The sequence below is a fragment of the Emys orbicularis genome, chromosome 4 (genome assembly GCF_028017835.1).
Source record: "Emys orbicularis isolate rEmyOrb1 chromosome 4, rEmyOrb1.hap1, whole genome shotgun sequence".
NCBI lineage: Eukaryota > Metazoa > Chordata > Testudines > Emydidae > Emys > Emys orbicularis.
In genome coordinates this window covers 149,864,895-149,872,181 of record NC_088686.1, presented here as the reverse complement: position 1 = coordinate 149,872,181, position 7,287 = coordinate 149,864,895, and the positions used below count along the sequence as shown (strand labels likewise).

The window sequence follows — 7,287 nt, the reverse complement described above, 5'->3', positions numbered from 1 at the left end:
AACAAAGATGCTCATGCCTGGAAATAAATCCTTCACTAGGTTGCTGAAGGCTGAAATTGCTCTGTTCATATCAGTGATATGCAACGAATGCTAGAACATAATCAAGCACATACGGATCTGCTGCCATATCTCATCATCATTACTATTTGTAGACCCATAGCATGCAAAGGCTCCCCTTGTGATGGGCACTGCACAGCCAGAGTATGTTTCTTCACTTACGGTCCTAAACTGTGCAGCCTTGCAGGGTTGCTTAGACACGACAGCTTTTTTTCTATGATGGGGAAGTGACTCGTGTATGAATAGTTTGGAAAGTGCCTTGAGAGCCTCATAGATGAAAACGTGCTTTGTAAGTGGAAGTTGTTCTTAGTAATGATTTACTGTCCTATGAGAGTCAAATTCAAATTAATGGAGATATCCCATCTCCTAGAACTGGAAGGGACCTTGAAAGGTCATCGAGTCCAGCCCCCTGCCTTCACTAGCAGGACCAAGTACTGATTTTGCCCCAGATCCCTAAGTGTCCCCCTCAAGGATTGAACTCACAACCCTGGGTTTAGCAGGCCAATGCTCAAACCACTGAGCTATCCCTCTCCCCTAAAAGAGTCAAAGCCTACGATTAAATATTTGTGCCATTAATAAATGTACAGTGACGGGAAGGGAATCACAGTACTGTACAACTATCCTGTCCTTTGGAATGAATGCCTAAATGTTGCCATCTAGTGGCTTTTCGCTGCAATTACACTGCTGTAGCAAACACAACAGCCCTGCATTTACTTGCAAGGGCAGGGGCCCAAAACACAAAATTAAAACATCTGCAAGTTTCAAGCACCCACAAGTAAATGCCACAGCTCCTGCCTCTGAACCCCACAGAACACTGCCGGCATGCCTGGAGTAGTCCTGGGCCCTGTTTTCAGGACTTAGTTTGTTGTACTGGACTGTGGGGTGGAATTTGATTTTCCCTCCAGAGAAATAAATGGAGAGTGTATGGATAGTGTCAGAAGCTGTTAGATGGCAATAGGGTATTTAATTATATAATGTACTAGTCTGTATTGTGTTATACTGAGTAGCTGCGCTGGCTCCCAGGGCTGTCAGCACCCCCCACCTTCCCTTCTGTCTCACAGAGGGGGTCCCAGCCAGTCCTTCCTAATGGGATTTCCTATTAGGCTTTTGCGGCCTGAGGCAGGATCATCCCAGTCGCTGGCTCTTCAGCTGCTGAATTCTGATACCTCGGTGTGAACCAATGCGAGTAAGTGTGAAGAGGCTTTGGGAGGGCTGTGTGGTCGCTGGGAGAGGCTGCACAACACAGATAGGCACACGCCTGCTGAGCTCATCTTTGGCACCTACAGCCCGTAGCACTGACACAGCACCTTGCAGTATGCAGCAGGAGCTGGGGCTTCCTAGCACCTGAGCCTGCATGAACAGATGGCAAGGCGTGACGGGTGTATATCGCTCCGGGTGGGAGTAATGAGGTCACAGGCAGGGTGCGTCACAATGAGCTTTGCCTGAAGTTCCAGCCTTTCCCAATCCTTGCTTTACCCTTGGCAATGGCCAGATTGTCCCCAAGGTGCCAGGCGCCAAGACTCCAGAGGGTGGCACCGCTTCCTGCATGCCCAAAAGAGTGACGGAGCTGGAAAGTGGCAGGCAGTCTGGGGTAGTCGGGAGCTATTATGTAAACTAGGGCTCCAGAGGCACGTGGGGCCACACGTTTCGGGCCTGGATGTTGAGGGCCCCATAGCCTCGCTGTGTTCAGGGGTCAGGAAGCTCAGGCTGGGGTGCAGCCCTTCGGGATGAGGGCCCCATTTCCAAAGGCCTGTTACCCCTGGCTGCGCTGTCAGGTCTCTGCTCAGGATTTGTCAGGAGTGTCCTCCACTCCCCGGCTGGCAAAGGGGATCCCGCCATAGAGCTTGGGTGAGTAGTCACCAGCCAATGGGTGTGTGGGAACCGCTTGCACCCACGATTCACTATTGCCTGTGACTGGTCACCTAACTCACATGGCACTAGTCAGGTCGTGCTCCCCAATTGCAGCCCTGAACTCCAGTGAAGGCGTCACTTCCCCCCGTTTTGGGGATGAATTTTAATTTGTGTAGCAATCCCTGAGATGGGCGGGGTGCCCGTCCCAGGGACACGCTATCACTGTGGGGGCTTGTGACATAGGGAATGTGGCAGGACCATGACTCGAAGGCCCTCCCCAGATCGGTGTCGGCATAGAAGGGGGTGCTCCTGGGGCAGGACAGGTGGGGTCTCCCGGGGAGGCAGGATGGGGAGTGAGGGGCGTCTCCCTGGGGGTCACGTTGGAGGTGGGGGTCTGTCTCCCTGGGGGGCAGGTCAGGGCCGTGGCTCAGGCTGACGGACCCCGATCCGCCCCCCAGCGGCGGGTCAAGGCAGCAGGTGCCAAGGAACGAACCCGCGAGCCATGCAGTGCGTGTCCCTTTAAAAGGCGGAGCTTTGGGCGGGGCCAGATGTCTGAGTGACTGTTGCGTTGCCCAATGGGATGTTGCCCAAATGTATGAAGCTAGAGACGACCGCGGGCCGCGCTGAGCTGGGCTGGAGGCGGGATCGGACCGGGGGTTTTGCGGGGAGCGGCGGAGCAGGTGAGACCCCGGCCTGGGTGGCCTCTGTTGCGGGGACCGGGGCCCTTGTGATGGGCGCTGCGCGGACACAGGGTGGGGGGGCGCCGGGCGCTGCGCGGACCCAGGGTGACCGGGGTGGGGGGGCGCCGGGCGCTGCGCGGACCCAGGGTGACCGGGGTGGGGGGGCGCCGGGCGCTGCGCGGACCCAGGGTGACCGGGGTGGGGGGGCGCCGGGCGCTGCGCGGACCCAGGGTGACCGGGGTGGGGGGGCGCCGGGCGCTGCGCGGACCCAGGGTGACCGGGGTGGGGGGGCGCCGGGCGCTGCGCGGACCCAGGGTGACCGGGGTGGGGGGGCGCCGGGCGCTGCGCGGACCCAGGGTGACCGGGGTGGGGGGGCGCCGGGCGCTGCGCGGACCCAGGGTGACCGGGGTGGGGGGGCGCCGGGCGCTGCGCGGACCCAGGGTGACTGGGGTGGGGGGGTCCCCGTGGCGCCGGGCGCTGCGCAGACACAGAAACCTCTCTTGCCTGACAACCTAAATAAACTAGACAAAAATCAGTAGCATCTTAGTGCCCCGTGTCCTGGGGCTGAGCACTGCGGTGTGGCAGAGGTCGGTGGCGGTGCTGGTACTGGAGCCCAGGCCCTGCCCACTGGACCATGCTGTCTCTCGGCACTAGAGATGCTGGCAGGGCTGTTGGGCTTTACAGAGCCTGTGACTGGAGAATCCCACTTCATCCCCCAAGTATCTATGGCTCCCGGCCGCACTGGGCAGCAGAGATGCCTGTGGGAGGGAAGCTGTCTCCCCTTCCCATTGAGTTATAATTACAGGGCTGCTTACGCGGTGGGGTGGGGGTGGAACCAGGCTAAACAAATCCTCCTCCCTCACTCTGGGAGTGAGTCACCCCTGGTTCCTATCCCTCTCAGCGGGAGAGCGCTGGCCTGCACAGCAGCCGGAGGTGGGGGGCAGACAGATGGGACTGAGCAACCAGACTCTTCGGGTCGCAGCCTGGGCATGCATTGGGTTTGATGCGCTGGCGTGAGTTCCGTGCTGCCAGTCAGGGAGCGTGGAGCTCTTTGGGAACTGCAACAGGGGTGTCCCGAGTTCGGAACAAGACCAGTCCCAGGTTAGTCTCTGGTTTAGTTGCTTTCCTATTGGAGCAGGGTCCTGTGCACTGTGACTGCAGCCAGCAGCTCCCAAATGCTGCGCCTCTGTTTTCCCAGTTGATCTGGGAATTGGGAGAGTTAATGGTCATCGAGTGTCCAGATACCCTGGTGATGGGCTCACACTAGGTACGTGGATGTGTGGAGCGACAGTGCTTTGCAAGGGCGAAACAGGATTTGTTATGTTGTTCTGAGACTTTCTTTACCGTGTGTGGCATTTAACCAGGTCTCAGAGTCCTGACTTTGCAGCCAGACATAGTGCTCTGCATGGGAGTGCTATGCCCCGTTACTGTGCCAGCTTCATGTGTGGTTTTTAATAAGCAGATGGACAGCCAGCGAAGCAGCTGCCATTTCTGCCTAATGGGGCATGAGCTTTTCAGATTCAATTCCTTTTTGTTCAGGTTTCAGTTTTGAGGTGGTAGAATTAGGAGTAAAGGTCAGGATTCTGTACATCCCTGAATCAGTGGTTTTGGCTTTGCCTTGGCATTTCCTAATCTGGTAAAATCAATATCCCAGACTAAGGCCTGGTCTACACTAACCCCCAAATTCGAACTAAGGTACGCAACTTCAGCTACGTGAATAACGTAGCTGAAGTCAACATACCTTAGTTCGAACTTACCGCGGTCCACACGCGGCAGGCAGGCTCCCCGTCGACTCCGCGGTACTCCTCTCGCCGAGCTGGAGTACCGCAGTCGACGGCGAGCGCTTCCGGGATCGATTTATCGCGTCCAGACCAGACGCGATAAATCGAACCCGGAAGTTCGATTGCCAGCTGTCGAACTACCGCGGTAGTGTAGACCTGGCCTAAGTCTTGATTCCTTTGATGTTCTCATTCCAGTGAATGAACATTTAAAGCAAGAGGAATGTGCCAATGGGAGAATCTCTTGGAGTCTCCCAAAGAATTTCTTAAATGCAAAGACATGGCAGATTCATCAGTGGCAATGTCTATCTCGATGGATTAGGAGAAGATGGGAGAACAGCGTTTTGGGGATTGTGCACAGGGAAGGGTAGACAGCTCTTCACATTAAACATCTGTGCAGGCTCTGCTGTTCAGAACAGGCATGGCATGGAGAGGAATCAAAGTGCCTCAATTGTAGATATTTTTTGTTTTCAGTGTTTTGAAGTTTTCACAGCCAAACCAGGAAATGTAGTAATGTTGTCTCGTGACCTTCCATTGTGTTTTGGAGGGGATGACAATAGTGCTTTTTCTAATACAGAAACAAAGGGAAAATGTTGAGTAAGGTTTTTAAATGGTGTCTCAACAACCTGGTGTGATCCCGAAGGAAAAGTTTTTTTGTGTGTGCCTGCTGCAGTCTGACTCCATGCTTCCCTGAGGTAGAGGTGCCCCTGAACACTAGGCTGCTGTTTCTTTAACACCATTTAATGGAGGCAAAATGCTGTTTTAGCAGGTTGGACTTGCAGCACTGTGGGGAAAGGGAAACTTGACTGTTCTAGGGAAGTGCATTCTGCAAACAGAGGCTGTGGTGCCCACTGGAGATGAGTCTAACGCTTTGTTAATGTCTTGTCTTATGCTGAACGATGTTAGGAACATGGGAACTAGCAGACTGGATCAGCCCATGGTGCCTCCTAATCCAGTCTCCTGTGTCTGACAGGGACCAGAATTGGCTGCTTCAGAGGAAGGTGCAAGAAACTCCATAGTGGACAATTTTAGAAAAACCTGCCCATAGGGGAAGTGTCTTCCTGACTTTATCAGTTGGAGAAGTTCTTGCTGTCCTGGAGCCTGCAGAGTCACATTTGCCACTGCTTTGTCTTTACTTTTATTTTTACGCAGGCCTTGCGGTCTCTGTCCTGACGCTGACTGGGTCTCTTTACCATAATATCCGAGTGTCTTGGCCTGCAATGTACTTTTCCTCACAACAGCAGTGAGGCAGGGCAGGGCTGTTATCCCCATCGCGTAGCGAGAGACCAAGTGACTTGCCCAGGGTCCCTCAGGGAGTCTGTGGTAGAGCAGGAAAGTGAAAGCATGTCTCCAGAGTCCCTGGCTAGTGCCCTCAGTCACTTCCTCCTAAGGAGAGCCCGTGCCTGTGAGAGCCCTGGCTGTTAAAACCCCCAGCAGGGGAAACCCTGGGAGCTGCAGAAGGTATGTGCAGAATTCTCCTCTGCAAACTCCCTCAGCCAAGGGGGAAAGAAGCACAGGGGGAAATTCTGGGTTTTCTCAGAAGAAACCAAGTTGATGCAATGGCAGACGGGCTCTGCCGGGAGTTCCAAGCCAGGCCTTGCATTGTGTCCCAGCCCACCGAGCACGGGCCCAGATGGCAGATGGCTCTGCAGGTGGAAGCCCTAGTCTCAGGTTGCTCTGGACTTGGCTGCCCCGGAGGAGAGATCTCAGGACTGCATTGGATTACTTCTTGGCCTGTTGAATGCTTGCCGTCTTTTGCAAAGAGAATGCAATCGTGGCTCAGGGCGAGAGACCCTGGTGATGGGTGTGGGTTAGCATCGGGGTGGGGTGCTGGGACATCCTGGACTGGAATGATGGGCTCTTGCCTTCCTGGAAGAAGCACTGTTGAAATGGTTTGTACAAATAGCAGTGAAACTTTGTAAGTGCAGCTGGCTCATGGGTTTAGTGGCACCTTATTTGCGCTCAGGGTAATGCCTGGTCAGCTGGTTTCTCTCTTATTCTGGGAGGATTGTGTTGCTAGTAGCTTATCTGAGGAAGAAACTGGTATAACGAGACGGTGCGTTAAACTGAACGTGTCCAAACAGGTATGTACTTATGCCTTGTGAGTGATGGGTTTGCCCTGCTGAATGGCTGAGGTTTCCTGTTTCTCACCTCCTCTGAGGGAACGGTTCACCACACATGGGCTGTTTTTTGGGAGCGTCGGGAAGGAGTGAGGAGAAGATGGGTGTCTTCCGAGATGCCCGTAGGGTAAAGTCTGGGGCCCAGGTTCAAGGATGTGAAGCCAAATGAAAGGCCTGTAGTTAGAGCAGGGTGTTGGGAGTCAGGACTCCTGGGTCCTATTCCTGGTTGCCTGTGTGACCTTGGGCAGGTCACGTCCCTTCTGTGAGCCTCAGTTTCTCCTCAAAAATCACCTCTTTGTCATGTGGTGACGTCCAGAGGCCCCAGTCAGGATCAGAGTCTGGGCACTGCACAAACACAGATTGTTTTATACTGACCCCCGCGAACACTGTCCCACCTTGTGGGGCGGGCTGGGAGCATAGGCAGTTAATTCTTGGTAGATGTGTGGGGCATTGGACATTAGCGTTAGGACGGGATCTGAGGGCGCAGGAGTGCTGTAGTTCTCGCTGAAGGATCTGGGCTTCTTTTCTTTAAATGTGCCTGGGGAAAAAGAAAAACCAGCCCACGCAGCGGGCTGACTGTAAGTATGTTTGTTTAGGACCCAGCTGTGGCAATCTGGCCCTTTGTTATATAACGGGGAGCATTAAATGCGGTGGGCGGTCACCATATGGAATACTCCGTACAGAACGCAGCTGCTAAGTGCCTGGGACAGGCGGAAAGTGCCACTCCTGGCAGGTTGTTCTGTAATTATTCGTTACAGGCTGTCTCAGCCCTTTCTCTGGAGCATCCTCAGTTGGGCACTG

The 7,287-nt window shown here is 54.5% G+C and overlaps 1 protein-coding gene across 1 annotated transcript in view; it reads left to right on the top strand.

The window, feature by feature from the left end:
* Window positions 1-2,517: 2,517 nt before the first annotated feature.
* DENND2C (DENN domain containing 2C) overlaps window positions 2,518-7,287 on the top strand; it is a 50,884-nt gene continuing 46,114 nt past the window's right edge. The window contains exon 1 of the mRNA XM_065402366.1: window positions 2,518-2,588. The gene's annotated coding sequence lies outside the window, so the exon portion shown is untranslated. The remainder of the gene's footprint in view (window positions 2,589-7,287) is intronic.